General features: G+C 40.4%; 1 pseudogene; it reads left to right on the top strand.

Annotated features, from left to right (window-relative positions):
* The first annotated feature begins 1,698 nt into the window (after nucleotides 1-1,698).
* Nucleotides 1,699-12,574, top strand: LOC116907346 (annotated as a pseudogene).

Here is a 12,574-nt window from a genome sequence, read left to right as displayed (position 1 = left end):
AAAAAAGTCTTCTTGTGAACTCATGTACAGTTCAAACGTTCTTGACCCTGTATGACCTTCACTTTTTGATGCTTTGTTCTATGTGGTGTACTCTCTTCGGAAAAAAAATCATGAGCTTCTAGCTTGATAATAATAGTTAATACTGCAAGATTCATAAGAATTATGTGATACAATCAGGTCTTTTTATATTTATTGGAAGAATTTAAGTGTACCCGATGGCTAACACTACCTGTACTTTCCTTTTCGGTTCGCTGGGACAGGAGGAATCATTATAAGCTAAACCCTGGGCTTCGGTGAACCTTGTCTCAATAACCTGTAGTGTTTGGAAGAAAGAAGAATAAAGGCTGCAGAGAAGTTGGGGTTGCCCAACAGTGGTAGAAGGCGCTTACTAACAAGCGTAAAGCCCTAGGTTAGGTCCCCAGCTCCGAGAAAAAAAAAAAAAAAGCTGCAGAAGAGGTGTACAAGTGAAAATTTGAGCCTATTTGGCAGGCTCATTCTACAAGTTAATATCCCCATCTACATTGCACTGGGTGTAACATTCACCCTGTTCTGATTTGTAAACTATTTTGATCTCTGCTAATGGTTCTGAATGTTTCTTATATATTTAAGTAGAATTTCAAAGGGGAATAGTAATATTTTGTTATTTGTCATCTACATAAAAATCATTTTTATAGTAAATAAAAGCAATATTCAAATCACACCCATTTCTGGTGCTAATATGTAACTTTAAGGTAAGCATTTTACATCACTAATTCAGTATTAACCTTCCATGTAATGGAGATGTTCTATCCTCAAGCAGAATCCAAAATGTTAAAAGATTATGTTATAATTGAAAAAGAAAGTCACCTGACTTGGTAAGATAAAAGCACTTTCCATAAAACTTTACAACCTGAGTTTGATCCTGACCATAAGAAGGGGAGAAAACCAGCTTCTGTAGTTAACTTAATGTTGAGTACCTTGCTGAATGCATGCATCACATCACATCACACTCACTACACAAAATCTCTTTTACAAAACTGATTCTATGGGTGTTGACAGGCCATTACATCCTGCAGATGTGTCATTAATTACTAATTGTAATAGCAATGTGAGACTTGTGAGAATTAATAAATGTATCCCATGCTATTGCGAGGCAGCACAAACCTGTAATCCAATGAGTAGGGAGAAAGAGGAAGGGTATCAGAGTTCAAGGATAACCAATGCTAACAGCAAGACAACTTTAAAAAAAGAAAGAAAGAAATGAAAGAATAACTCAAATTTGAGAATTTAAATTCCTTTATTATATTATCTGGCATGCCACTAATAACATGCTTCTTAGAAATATATACTATATTGTATATGTACATAATATATATATATATATATATATATTTGACATGATGATAAGTGGTACAATGTTTTAGTTCTGTGATTTAAAAATAACAGTTAAGATTAGCTAGAAAACTCTTGGTGACTCTACAACATGCAACTGCTCATCAAATATGACAAGACAATAGTAAGAAATACAGAACTTTGCCCTCTGATAACAGGGGCAATTCAGCCTGTCAACAGAAACAACAATGGAAGAAGACACATAGTACACACAAGACAGGGATAGCCCAGCAAATTAGTCCGTCTAGAAAACCAACTCTCCCAGCAAGTCAAGAACAACCATTCATAAACTCTTCTCTCTCCTTACAGGCTTCCCATCCAAACACAATGGCTGCAGAAAATCACTCTACAGTGACAGAGTTCATCCTCGGGGGGTTAACTCACAGGCCAGAGCTCAGCCCCTCTTCCTCCTCTTCCTGGGGATCTACAGTCACCGCCCTGAAGGAAACCTGGGCATGATCACCCTGATTGGACTCAACACACAGCTTCACACCCCCATGTACTTCTTCCTCAGCAACCTGTCACTCGTGGATCTCTGCTACTCCTCTGTCATTGCAAAAATGCTCCATCAACTTTGTGTCCCAAAAGCCTCATCTCTATGTGGGGTGCATGTCTCCTTCCTGCTTCTTCCTGGTTTTGTCATTTGCTGGGTGTACATGCTCACTGTGATGGCCCTCTGACCGCTATGTGGCCATCTGCCACTTACTGCTTCCTGCATCATCATGTCTCCCCTGCCCCTCTGCTACTCACTTTGAGCAAGCTTTGTCTACACCGTAGGACTCGTGGCTCGCAATAGGGCTGGCCTCATGTTGAAACTAAACTATTGTGAGGACTTCTCAGCCACTAAGCCTGTGACATCCCCTCCCCTCCTTAGGCTTTCCCTGCTCTAGTACCTATGATGCTTAGAGATGGCTGTCTCTTTTAGCTGGATTCGACATTATAGTTACAAGCTTAACGTGCACTCATTTCCTATACCTTCATCCTGTCAGCATCCTTCACATCAACTCCACTGAGGGCAGGTCAAAGCCTTCAGCACCTGCAGCTCCCACTTTGCAGCTGTGGGCTTGTTCTATGGCTCCACATTCATATGCCAAAGCATTTCACAGCTGGTTCCTGGCCCCAGAGAGAATGTAGCCTCATGTTCTACACCACAGTGATCCCCATGTGCTCAACCGCTCATCTACAGCCTGAGGAACAAGGAAGTGAAGGCTGCACTGGACAAAACACTAAGGAAAACTCTTTTTGATGTAAAATGTTGGTCTTTCTTCATGAAAATGGTAGTTATGAACACTGTGAGTGGCCTCCGCAGCTCATCCAACTGTCATGGAAGCAGGAACAGGAATCTACTTTTCTCGTGATTGGGTTCGAAATCCTCTAGATTCTCCTTTTCTACTATTGTTCTATTTATAATTACTCGATTTTAGGTAATTTTATATATTCATCTCAAACCATCTCTCAAAGTGAAGGAAAGTGATTGATTTAAATCAGATTTCTAGTTAGTTGTTTTAATAGGAAGAATGGATCATTTCCGAAAGATTAATTAAAAGCTACAGAACATCAGTTCTCTTTCCTGGTTAATAACGACTTTTCCTTTAAGCTACCTTTCATACAGTTGACTCCACTATACTTAGAACTACCAACCCTCCCCATCAGCAACAGCATCCTCGCAGTGAACACCGTCCATGGGAAGACCCGAAGTCCTTTCTCAGTCACCTTGACTTTACTTCAGTTTATCACAAACATAAATGTATCTTTCCATTCTTTGGAGTTGATTGATCTGATGTGTTGTAATGTCAAATTGTTCTACCAATTGGATGACTTTTCTCGAAAATGTAGTATTTAAAGATAAGTTTATTTCGAAGATCTTTATGAAACTCCCTATAATAGAGATGAGCTGTGACAGACTCAATACCCAAAAGCTCTCCTCTGCCTTTGTGCTAGAACTGTTGTTTCTGTCACAAAAATCTCCAACAGTAGGCATCGCTACTTTTAAAAACTTCCAATGTTGGTATTTTTATGATCTTAAATTGCTTTAAGAAAATAAGGTGCATTTCTTTAGTGTTTGGTGTAAAGAGTATTAGGCTCCTCACCAAATATTTGCAGGAATCCTTTGTGAATGGCTTCAAAAAATACAAGGCCATCCCTAAATTTATATACTTCCATTGTGGATTTTTGTTGAACTATATTCACACATCTTGTGGTGTTCAAATAATAGTAGATACAATTTATAAAATGTATTATTACTCCTTTTCTTCTTTTCCTCTTCTTTTCTCATGACTGAAGATGAAAAGCCAGTTCAGTGATGTCTTCATCTGTGTATTAAATACTGATAGTGTTTGTGTGTACAATGGCTAAAAAAGGCATAATTTTTTTGAAAGAAGAGTTTGATCTACGTGAAAATTGTAAGATATAGTCTTTAAATGATGGCATAACAGTGACAGGGTCTTTTGTACTAAGCACTTAGAAGGTGAGTGATAACTGTAAGAGAAAACTAATTCAAGGCCATCTTTAGCCCTTCCTCTTAGCCACTCAACAATACAGCCGTCCGTCACTCCTAAAATGTCCACCCTCTTGAGCATCTGTTAAATTCCTTTATCCATAATTATCTCATAAATAGTCTGAATCACATAATATTTCTCATATATACCTTCTATTTTATTTTATTTGCTTCTGATTTTCACTAAAGGACACTGTGACCTGACAGTATTGACATTGCCCCACATTCACATAGCTGGTGAGTATCGGCTCTACTCACCAAGCCTTCCCCATCTCCGCTGTCAACAATCTGATCCTTTTTGGAAATGTTGGGAATCTTTTTCAGTCCTTCCATCACCTTTCATGAACACACTTGTTTGGAGTAACTCACCATTGCTTTCTCTTTCTTATTTAAATATTTTATTTTTATGAGAATTTCTTACATGAGTACTGTATTGACATCATTTTTATTTCTCCCTCTCACCTCTCTAACACCTCCCGCATCCTCCCCTAAATTCATGACCTTTGTTTTTAAAACAATTATTACTATTGGATCAGAAAATGAAACCTGAATCCACATAGCATTGCTGAGAAGTATATGTGATTAGGGCTATTTCAGATTGGATAGCCTGTCAGAGAGCTTATCCTTGAGGAAAACTAATGACCACTCTTTCAGTAGTGATTTTTTTTTGGTACTTTTCATCTAAGGTTTAGGCCTTATGAAATTTCCTCCATCCACATTTATCAGCTAATGTCTTGTTGATGTTGTCATGATTTCGTAGGTGCAGCTTCGATGCCATATCCAAAGATGCCATCTCACAGCAAGTACCCTGTTCTTCTTGCTCTTATAATCTCTCCACCATTCTTCCATGATGATCCCTGAGCCTTGAGTATAGTGGCTACATGTAGTTGTAAATCTCTGCCATAGTATCAGATATGAATTCCCTCATAGTTAGCGGGCCTTAAGACCTTGAAGTTGCTGCTATTACCTAGCTACTGTAAGTAAAGTGGAAATGTACACAGTCAAGCAAGTAACTATGGAGGAACACAGTCAGTCCCTTGACAATACACCAAAGAAGGATTCCGCTAGATCGTGTGTTACATCCAGTTGTAGCTTTTTGAGAATCCTGCACATTGATTACCATCAAAGATTCCCTGTTTGCAACCCTAACAACAATCAATAAGGTTTTGCCTTTCTCTGAATCCTGGATATTTGTCTCAGTTGTTTTCTCCATCCTAACCATCTGACTGGAGTAAGGCAAAATTTAACAGCAGTTGTAATTTGCATTTTCATAGTTGCGAAGGAAGTTAAACCCATTTTTCTATATTTCTCAGCCATTTTTATTTCTTCTCTTGAGATCTTTCTCTTCAGATCCAGGGCCTATTGAGGGTGGGGAGTGGTCAGGGGTTGACCTTAATGACTGAGCAAGTGGCGTCTTTCTCAGAGAGTCTTTTACTACACCTCTATCTTAGAGGGTACTGCCTGTGTTCTCTTCAAGAGGTTTCAGCATTTAACATTTCCCATGGAGGTTTTTGATCCATTTGGAATTCTTGTACCAAATGATAGATATGGGACTATTTTTATTCTTCTATGTGTGGACATCCATTTTTCCCAGCACCATTTGTTGAAGAGGTGGCCCTTATGCCAGTGTATATGTTTAACATCTTTGTCAAATATCAGATGGTTATACTCATGTTTCAGTTTTCTATTCTGTTCCTCTGATATAAATGCCTGGTGGTTTGAAATTTGTTTGTTTTGTTTTGTTACCAGCACCATGCTATTTTCATTACCATACTCTATGACACAGCTTGAAACTGTGTTATGTCTCTCTAACATTGTTCTTTCTGCTGAGGATTTCTTTGGCTATCCTTGACCTCTTATGGTTCCCTATGAAAATTTTAGGATAGTTCTACTATTTCTGTGAAGATGTTGTGGGAATTTTGAGGGGGGCAATGCATTGAGTCATTGATTGCTTTTGGCCAGATGGTCATTTTCACAATGTGAGTTCTACCAACCCATGAGCTTGAGTGGTCTTTCCATTTTCTAGTGTCTTCCTCAAGCTCCTTCTTCAAAAATGTAAAGTTTTAATTGTAGAGGTCTTTCACCTTTTGGGTTAGGCTTATTCTTAGATATTTTAGTATGTGGAAGCTATTGTGAGTGGGAGTGTTTCTATAATCTCTTTCTCAGTGTGCTTATTATCGATATATAAAAAGACTTAACTTTTATGAGTTGTAACTTTGTATCTATAACTTTATTGAAAATGTAGATCATTTCCAGAAGTTTTCTGATGAAATTTTTGGAATTTTTTATAGATATTATCATCTACAAGTAGAACTCATTTGACTTTCTCTTCCTCATTTGTATCCTTTTTATTTGCTTTCTTTTTCTGATTGCCTATGTTTCCAATTTCCATTTCTATCTCTCTGCCCCTAGCTGTGACCAACCTTCTACTATCAGTATTTTTTTGATCCTGTGAACCTTCAAACCTGTGAAGATTCTACCAGTTCCTTGTGGTGTGCCTGAAATTCAGTCTGCTGACCTCTTGATTCCTTCAGTTACTCATTTGGTCAAGAAACAAGTGGAACTGACCAAAATAATTATTTCTCTTCTTTTCCTTACATTTTAATTTGTTCATCTTTTCTTAGTTTCAAAGATAGAAATGTAAATAATTATTTTCAGAACTTTCTCCTTTCTAATATGCATATTTGATGCTACCAAGCATTTTTTTTGGACAAGATTTCACTTGTGTAGCCCTGGCTGTCCTGGACCTCACTCTATAGACCAGGCTAGCCTCAAACTCAAAGATCTGCCTGCCTCTGTCTCCTGAGTTCTGGGATCAAAAGCAAGTGCCACTATCACCTAGCCCACTAAGCATTTCCCATGAATCTTATAATTTCTTAACTTTTTTAAAATTTTCACTTAGTTCAATTTATTTTTAAATGTCAGGATATTTTCCTTTGACATGCAGTTTACAAGTATGTTTTTTAAATCTCTATGTGTGCTTGGCTTTCCATTTACACCCCTGGTGTTGATTTCTATTTCAATTGGGGGGCTGAAGATAGATGTTGAATGATTCCAAATTTTCAAAGTGTGTTATGTTGTTATAATAATGCCCAACTTAACAGAATCTATAGTCACCTGGAAACTGGCCTCTGGGCAAGCCTGGGAGAGATGATCTTGATTATATTAATTGAGATGGGAAGACTTAACCACTGTGGAAGGTACCATGGTCTGGTTGGGATCCTGGGTTACTGAGACACAGCAAGCTCTTCCTGCTCTCTGCTTTCCAATTAGGAGTGCAGTGTGACCATTGGCTTCAAGTCCCTGCTGTCTTCCCTGCCATGATGGACTGCATCCTTCAACTGTGAAACCAAATCAGACCTTCCTTCCTTAAGTTACTTTTCTCAGAATGCTCTATCACAGCAAAAATGTTAACTAAGACCAAAATTGGTACTTATGTGTGAAACTGTTGCTAGGATAAACCTGATCATGTATACCTTAGACCATTGGAACTGTTCTGCAGAAACAAAAAAGTATTTGCAACTTAGAGTTAGAAAAACCCTTGAATACCGGAAGCCAAGCTTTATTAGACTTCTTCATGGGAACCTGGAAGAATGTTGAGAGGAAGAAAGGGCAATGGGGGCCTGGTTCATGAGATTTCAGAATAAACAAGAATTATGTCAGGAATTGGGCAGATATTTGTGCCTACATCATGAGAACCTGAGTAGGGTTGAATATTAAAATAATGGACTAACTGGTTTGCAAAGGACATTTAAAAACAGGAGAGCTTCAAACTGTTACTGAGAAAGCAGCTGTAATTGTTACAGACACCACTAAAGAGAAATTCTTGCATTGCACTGAAATGATAAGAAAATCATCCCATGGTCAAAACTTCACCTTGCAGAGCTTCCACATTTGGAAATCCAAATTCATCTCAAGAAAGATATCCTACCCTAATGGATTCATTGTTCCTCAAAAGCAGATATGTGGGAATGTATTTCTCTTGGGTAACACACAAAATAGATGGAGTATGTTCTATGGACTCCAAGTAGCACCTCAAGTTTTCAAACAAAATTAGCAGCTGCATCCACACAAGTGTGGTTCTGAAAGCATGAAAGACACCTTCAAAGATTGGAGGCATCGTAGAAAGCAACTTTAGTGTAGTGTGATTAAAGGTCCTCCAGAGAGGGCCTGAGAGGCCACTGCATGGACAGTAAAGGTAAGCCAGCTGTGAAGTAGAAAATCTATGATATTACAGATGCAAGGACCATAAAACATTCATCGAGGAGGGCAACAAGTGTGGTGTACAACTGACCTAAATGAGACGCTTTGCTGGCTGCAGGTGGCAGGGTTGGAGGATTAGACTAACAAAGCCTTTTGGAGCTCAGTTGGTTCCATCACAAGCTCTAAATACTGGACATGGCCTGATGTTTTCCCTGAAGGAATTTGGCTTTGTTTTGGTCATATCAACTCCTTGCTGTACTCTGATTCTTTCATTTTAAAATAGGAATGTTTTCTCTGTGCCGTTATACATTGGTATATTATTCGGTGTTTTCTTTTATCAGAGCTCACATTAAGAAATCTTGACCTTTAAAGTGTTGGAACTTTTAGTAGCTATGGAGAATTTTTATGTTGGACTTTACACTTTACATTATAAAGTTTACATGAGCCTGTGAAGATAAGGGGTAGAAAATTATGACTTGGATGTGGTGTGTTTGGATATCAGGTTGATTAGGAGTGAAGTTTTGATGGTTAGTATTAATAATCAACTTGATGGAATCTAGAATCACCTGGGAGAAAGGACTCTGAGCTTGCCTGTAAAGAATTACCTTGATTACATTAACTGATGTGGGAAGACCACTGTGGATGGCACCACAATATGGCTGCAATCTTGGACTATAAAAATAGAGCAGGCTTATAAGCTGCAGCAGCATTCATCAATGTCTGGTTTTCAGTTATGACATCTGGTCCAGACTCTGACCACCTTTGCTTCCCAATAGTGATAGACTTCAACTTATGAGCCAAAATATGCTTTTTTCCCTTGATCTGCTTCTTGATTCTCTCTTCTATTGCTTGTATTCTATCGGTAATGCTTGGTTCTATGACTCCTGATCTCTTTCCTAGGTTTTCTATCTCTAAGGTTGTCCCCCTTCGTGATTTCTTTATTGTTTCTATTTCCATTTTTAGATCCTGGATTGTTTGTTCAATTTCTTCACCTGTTTGGTTGTGTTTACCTGTATTTCTTTAATAGATGTATGTGTTTCCTCTTTAAGGGCTTCTCCATGTTTACCTGTGCTCTCCTGTATTTCTTTAAGGGAGTTATTTATGTCCTTCTTAAAGTCCTCATCATCTTCATGAGATGGGATTTTAGATCTGAATCTTGCTTTTCAAGTTTGTTGGGGGTCTCCAGGGCTTGCTGTGGTGGGAGAAATGGGTTCTGATGTTGCCAAGTAGTATTGCTTTCTGGTGCTTATGTTCTTGTTCTTGCCTTTCACCATTTAGTTATCTCTGGCATTAACTGGCCTTGCTGTCTCTCATAGGCAAAGTTTAGAACAGAGGCAGAAGGAACACCCATTCAGAGCCTGCCCCACATGTGGCCCATACATATACAGCCACCCAATTAGATAAGATGGATGAAGCAAAGAAGTGCAGGCCGACAGGAACCGGATGTAGATCTCTCCTGAGAGACACAGCCAGAATACAGCAAATACATAGGCGAATGCCAGCAGTAAACCACTGAACTGAGAATGGGACCCCTGTTTAAGGAATCAGAGAAAGGACTGGAAGAGCTTGAAGGGTTTGAGACCCCATATGAACAACAATGCCAACCAACCAGAGCTTCCAGGGACTAAGCCAGTACCTAAGACTATACATGGACTGACCCTGGGCTCCAACCTCATAGATAGCAATGAATAGCCTAGTAAGAGCACCAGTGGAAGGGGAAGCCCTTGGTCCTCCCAAGACTGAACCCCTAGTGAATGTGATTGGTGGGGGGAGGGGCGGAAAGGGGGGGAGGGGGGGGAGGGGAACACCCATATAGAAGGGAGGAGGAGGGTTAAGGGATGTTGGCCCAGAAACTGGGAAGGGAATAACAATCGAAATGTAAATAAGAAATACTCAAGTTAATAAAGATTATATAGGGGTTGGGGATTTAGCTCAGCGGTAGAGCACTTACTTGCCTAGCGCAAGGCCCTGGGTTGGTCCCCAGCTCCAAAAAAAAAAAAAAAAAAAAAAAAAAAAGAAAATAAAGATATATATATGTGTGTGTGTGTGTGTGTGTGTGTGTGTGTGTGTGTGTGTGTGTACAGAGTTAAACAGAGAATTTTCAATTGAGGAATACCAAATGGCTGAGAAGCACTTAAAGAAATGTTCAACATCCTTAGTCATCAGGGAAATGCAAATCAAAACAACCCTGAGATTTCACCTCACACCAATAATGGCTAAGATCCAAAGCACAGGTGACAGTAGATGCTGGCAAGGATGTGGAGAAAGAGGAACACTCCTCCATTGCTGGTGGGACTGCAAACTGGTAAAACCACTTTGGAAATCAATCTAATGATTCCTCAGAAAATTAGAAATAGTTCTACCTGAAGACTCAGCTATACCATTCCTGAGCATATAACCAAAAGATGCTCTAACATACAACAAGGACACAAGCTCTACTGTGTTCATAGCAGTCTTATTTATAATAGCCAGAAGCTGGAAAGAACCCAGATGTCCCTCAACTGAGGAATGGATACAGAAAACGTGGTACATCTACACAATAGAGTACTACTCAGCTATTAAAAACAATGACTTCATGAAATTTATAGGCAAATGGATGGAAAATATTAACCTGGGTAAGGTAACCCAATCACAAAAGAACACACAAGGTATGTCCTCATTGATAAGTGGATATTAGCCCAAAAGCTCACAATGCCCATGACACAATCCAAGGACCATAAGGAGCTTAGGAGGAAGAAAGACTACGATTTGGATGCTTCAGTCCTGCATAGAGGAGGGGAGCAGGATGACTTGGGAGAGACGGAGGGAAGGGGGCCTGGGAGGGAGACAGAAAGGGAGGGAAAAAAGAGGGCAGGATCATATACTGGAGGGGACAGGAGAGATGCGCAGAGGATCAGGAAATTGAATAAAAATAGATAGCAGTGGAGGAGCGAGGAACTGAGGGGTAGCCACTGGAGAGTCCCAGACTCCAGGGAAGCAAAAAGCCCCAGGACCCAATGGGGATGACTTTAGCCAAAATGTGCAGCTTAGGGGAGAGCAAATCTGTAGAGACTGCCTCCAGTAGGTAGGCATGGTCCCCAGTCAAGGGATGGGGCTACCCACCCATCTCAAAGTTTTCAACCCTGAAACGTTCCTGTCCACAGGAAAGACAGGGACTGCCCTGCCTGGGGATCCATCCTGTCTGCAGACACCAAACCCCAACACTGCAGCTGTTGCCAAGAGGCATTTGCTGACAAAAACCTGATAGGGCTAATCCCTGGAATGTTCTGCCAGCACCTGACCAATGCGGAAGTGAATGGTCAGAGCCAACCATCAGACTGAGCTCAGGGACCCCAGTAGGGGAGCTAATGGAAGGACTAGAGGAGTGGAAGGTATTGCAACCCCATAGGCAGAACAATGTCAGCTGGCCGGACCACCCAGTACCCAGGGACTAGACCACCAACAAGTGTACAGGGAGGGATCCATGGCTCCAAATACATATGTAACAGAGGATGGCCTTGTCTGCTGGGAGGGGAGGCCCTTAGTCCTGTGGAGGTTTGATGCCCCAGAGTAGGGTGATGCTGGAGCAGTGGGACATGAGTGGGTGAGTGGGTGGGGAAGCACCCTCATACTGGCAAAGGTTACGGGAGAGAGGGCAGATGGGATGGGGGTTGTAGAGGGGGAAGGGGGAAGGAGGATATCATTTGAGATGTAAATGTAAACAAATGGAATAATTAATAAAAATTAATAATTAAAAAAGAAAATTAGAAAATGAAGGTGATATAAGTGGGAGGAGTTATCTTTGCTTCTTTGTTTCTTTGTTTTTTGTTGTTGTTTTTCACTGTTCAAGGTTTATTTGGTGTTTTCATTGGCATGACATTGAGTGGTTGGTTCCGTCATCCATATGCAGATCTTACATTTCACATAATATTGCAATGTACACTACAGGCGCATATAATACATAAAGTATCCTGTAGAACATCTATGCACAAGATATGCATAATGAACTTACACACTGGAGCCAGGTTATGACTACCTGGGAACTCATTGCTTTAGGCATGTTGGTAAGGGTGCGAAGTACAGCAATGCAGCAGGCTCATGGGGTAATCAAAGTCTGCACACAGTTGGCAGTGTGTCTTGGAGATGGTGGGACTCTCACACTAACCAGGTTACCACTACACACGTACCACTTAGCAGCAAGGTAGAGCTGTGTGGAGTGGTGTGAACGTTGCTGGTGTCTCCCTGAAGTCTCTGAACCCAGAGCTGGGCACTGATACAGACACAGAGCAGTGGAAGGAGGTTCACAAGCAGGTGGCTGACAGTGCATATGAGGTGATCAAGCTGAAAGATTACACATCCTGGGCTATTGGCCTCTCTGTGGCAGACTTGGCTGAGAGCATAATGAAGAACCTTAGACGGGTGCATCCCATTTCCTCTATGATTAAGGGTCTCTATGCAATCAATGATGACGTCTTCCTCAGTGTCCATATTTGCTGGGACAAAATGGAATCTCAGATGTTGTGA

This window comes from Rattus rattus, chromosome 8 (genome assembly GCF_011064425.1).
Source record: "Rattus rattus isolate New Zealand chromosome 8, Rrattus_CSIRO_v1, whole genome shotgun sequence".
NCBI classification, from domain to species: domain Eukaryota; kingdom Metazoa; phylum Chordata; class Mammalia; order Rodentia; family Muridae; genus Rattus; species Rattus rattus.
Note: the sequence above shows the minus strand (reverse complement) of the source record. Positions and strands in the feature narration are given on the sequence as shown.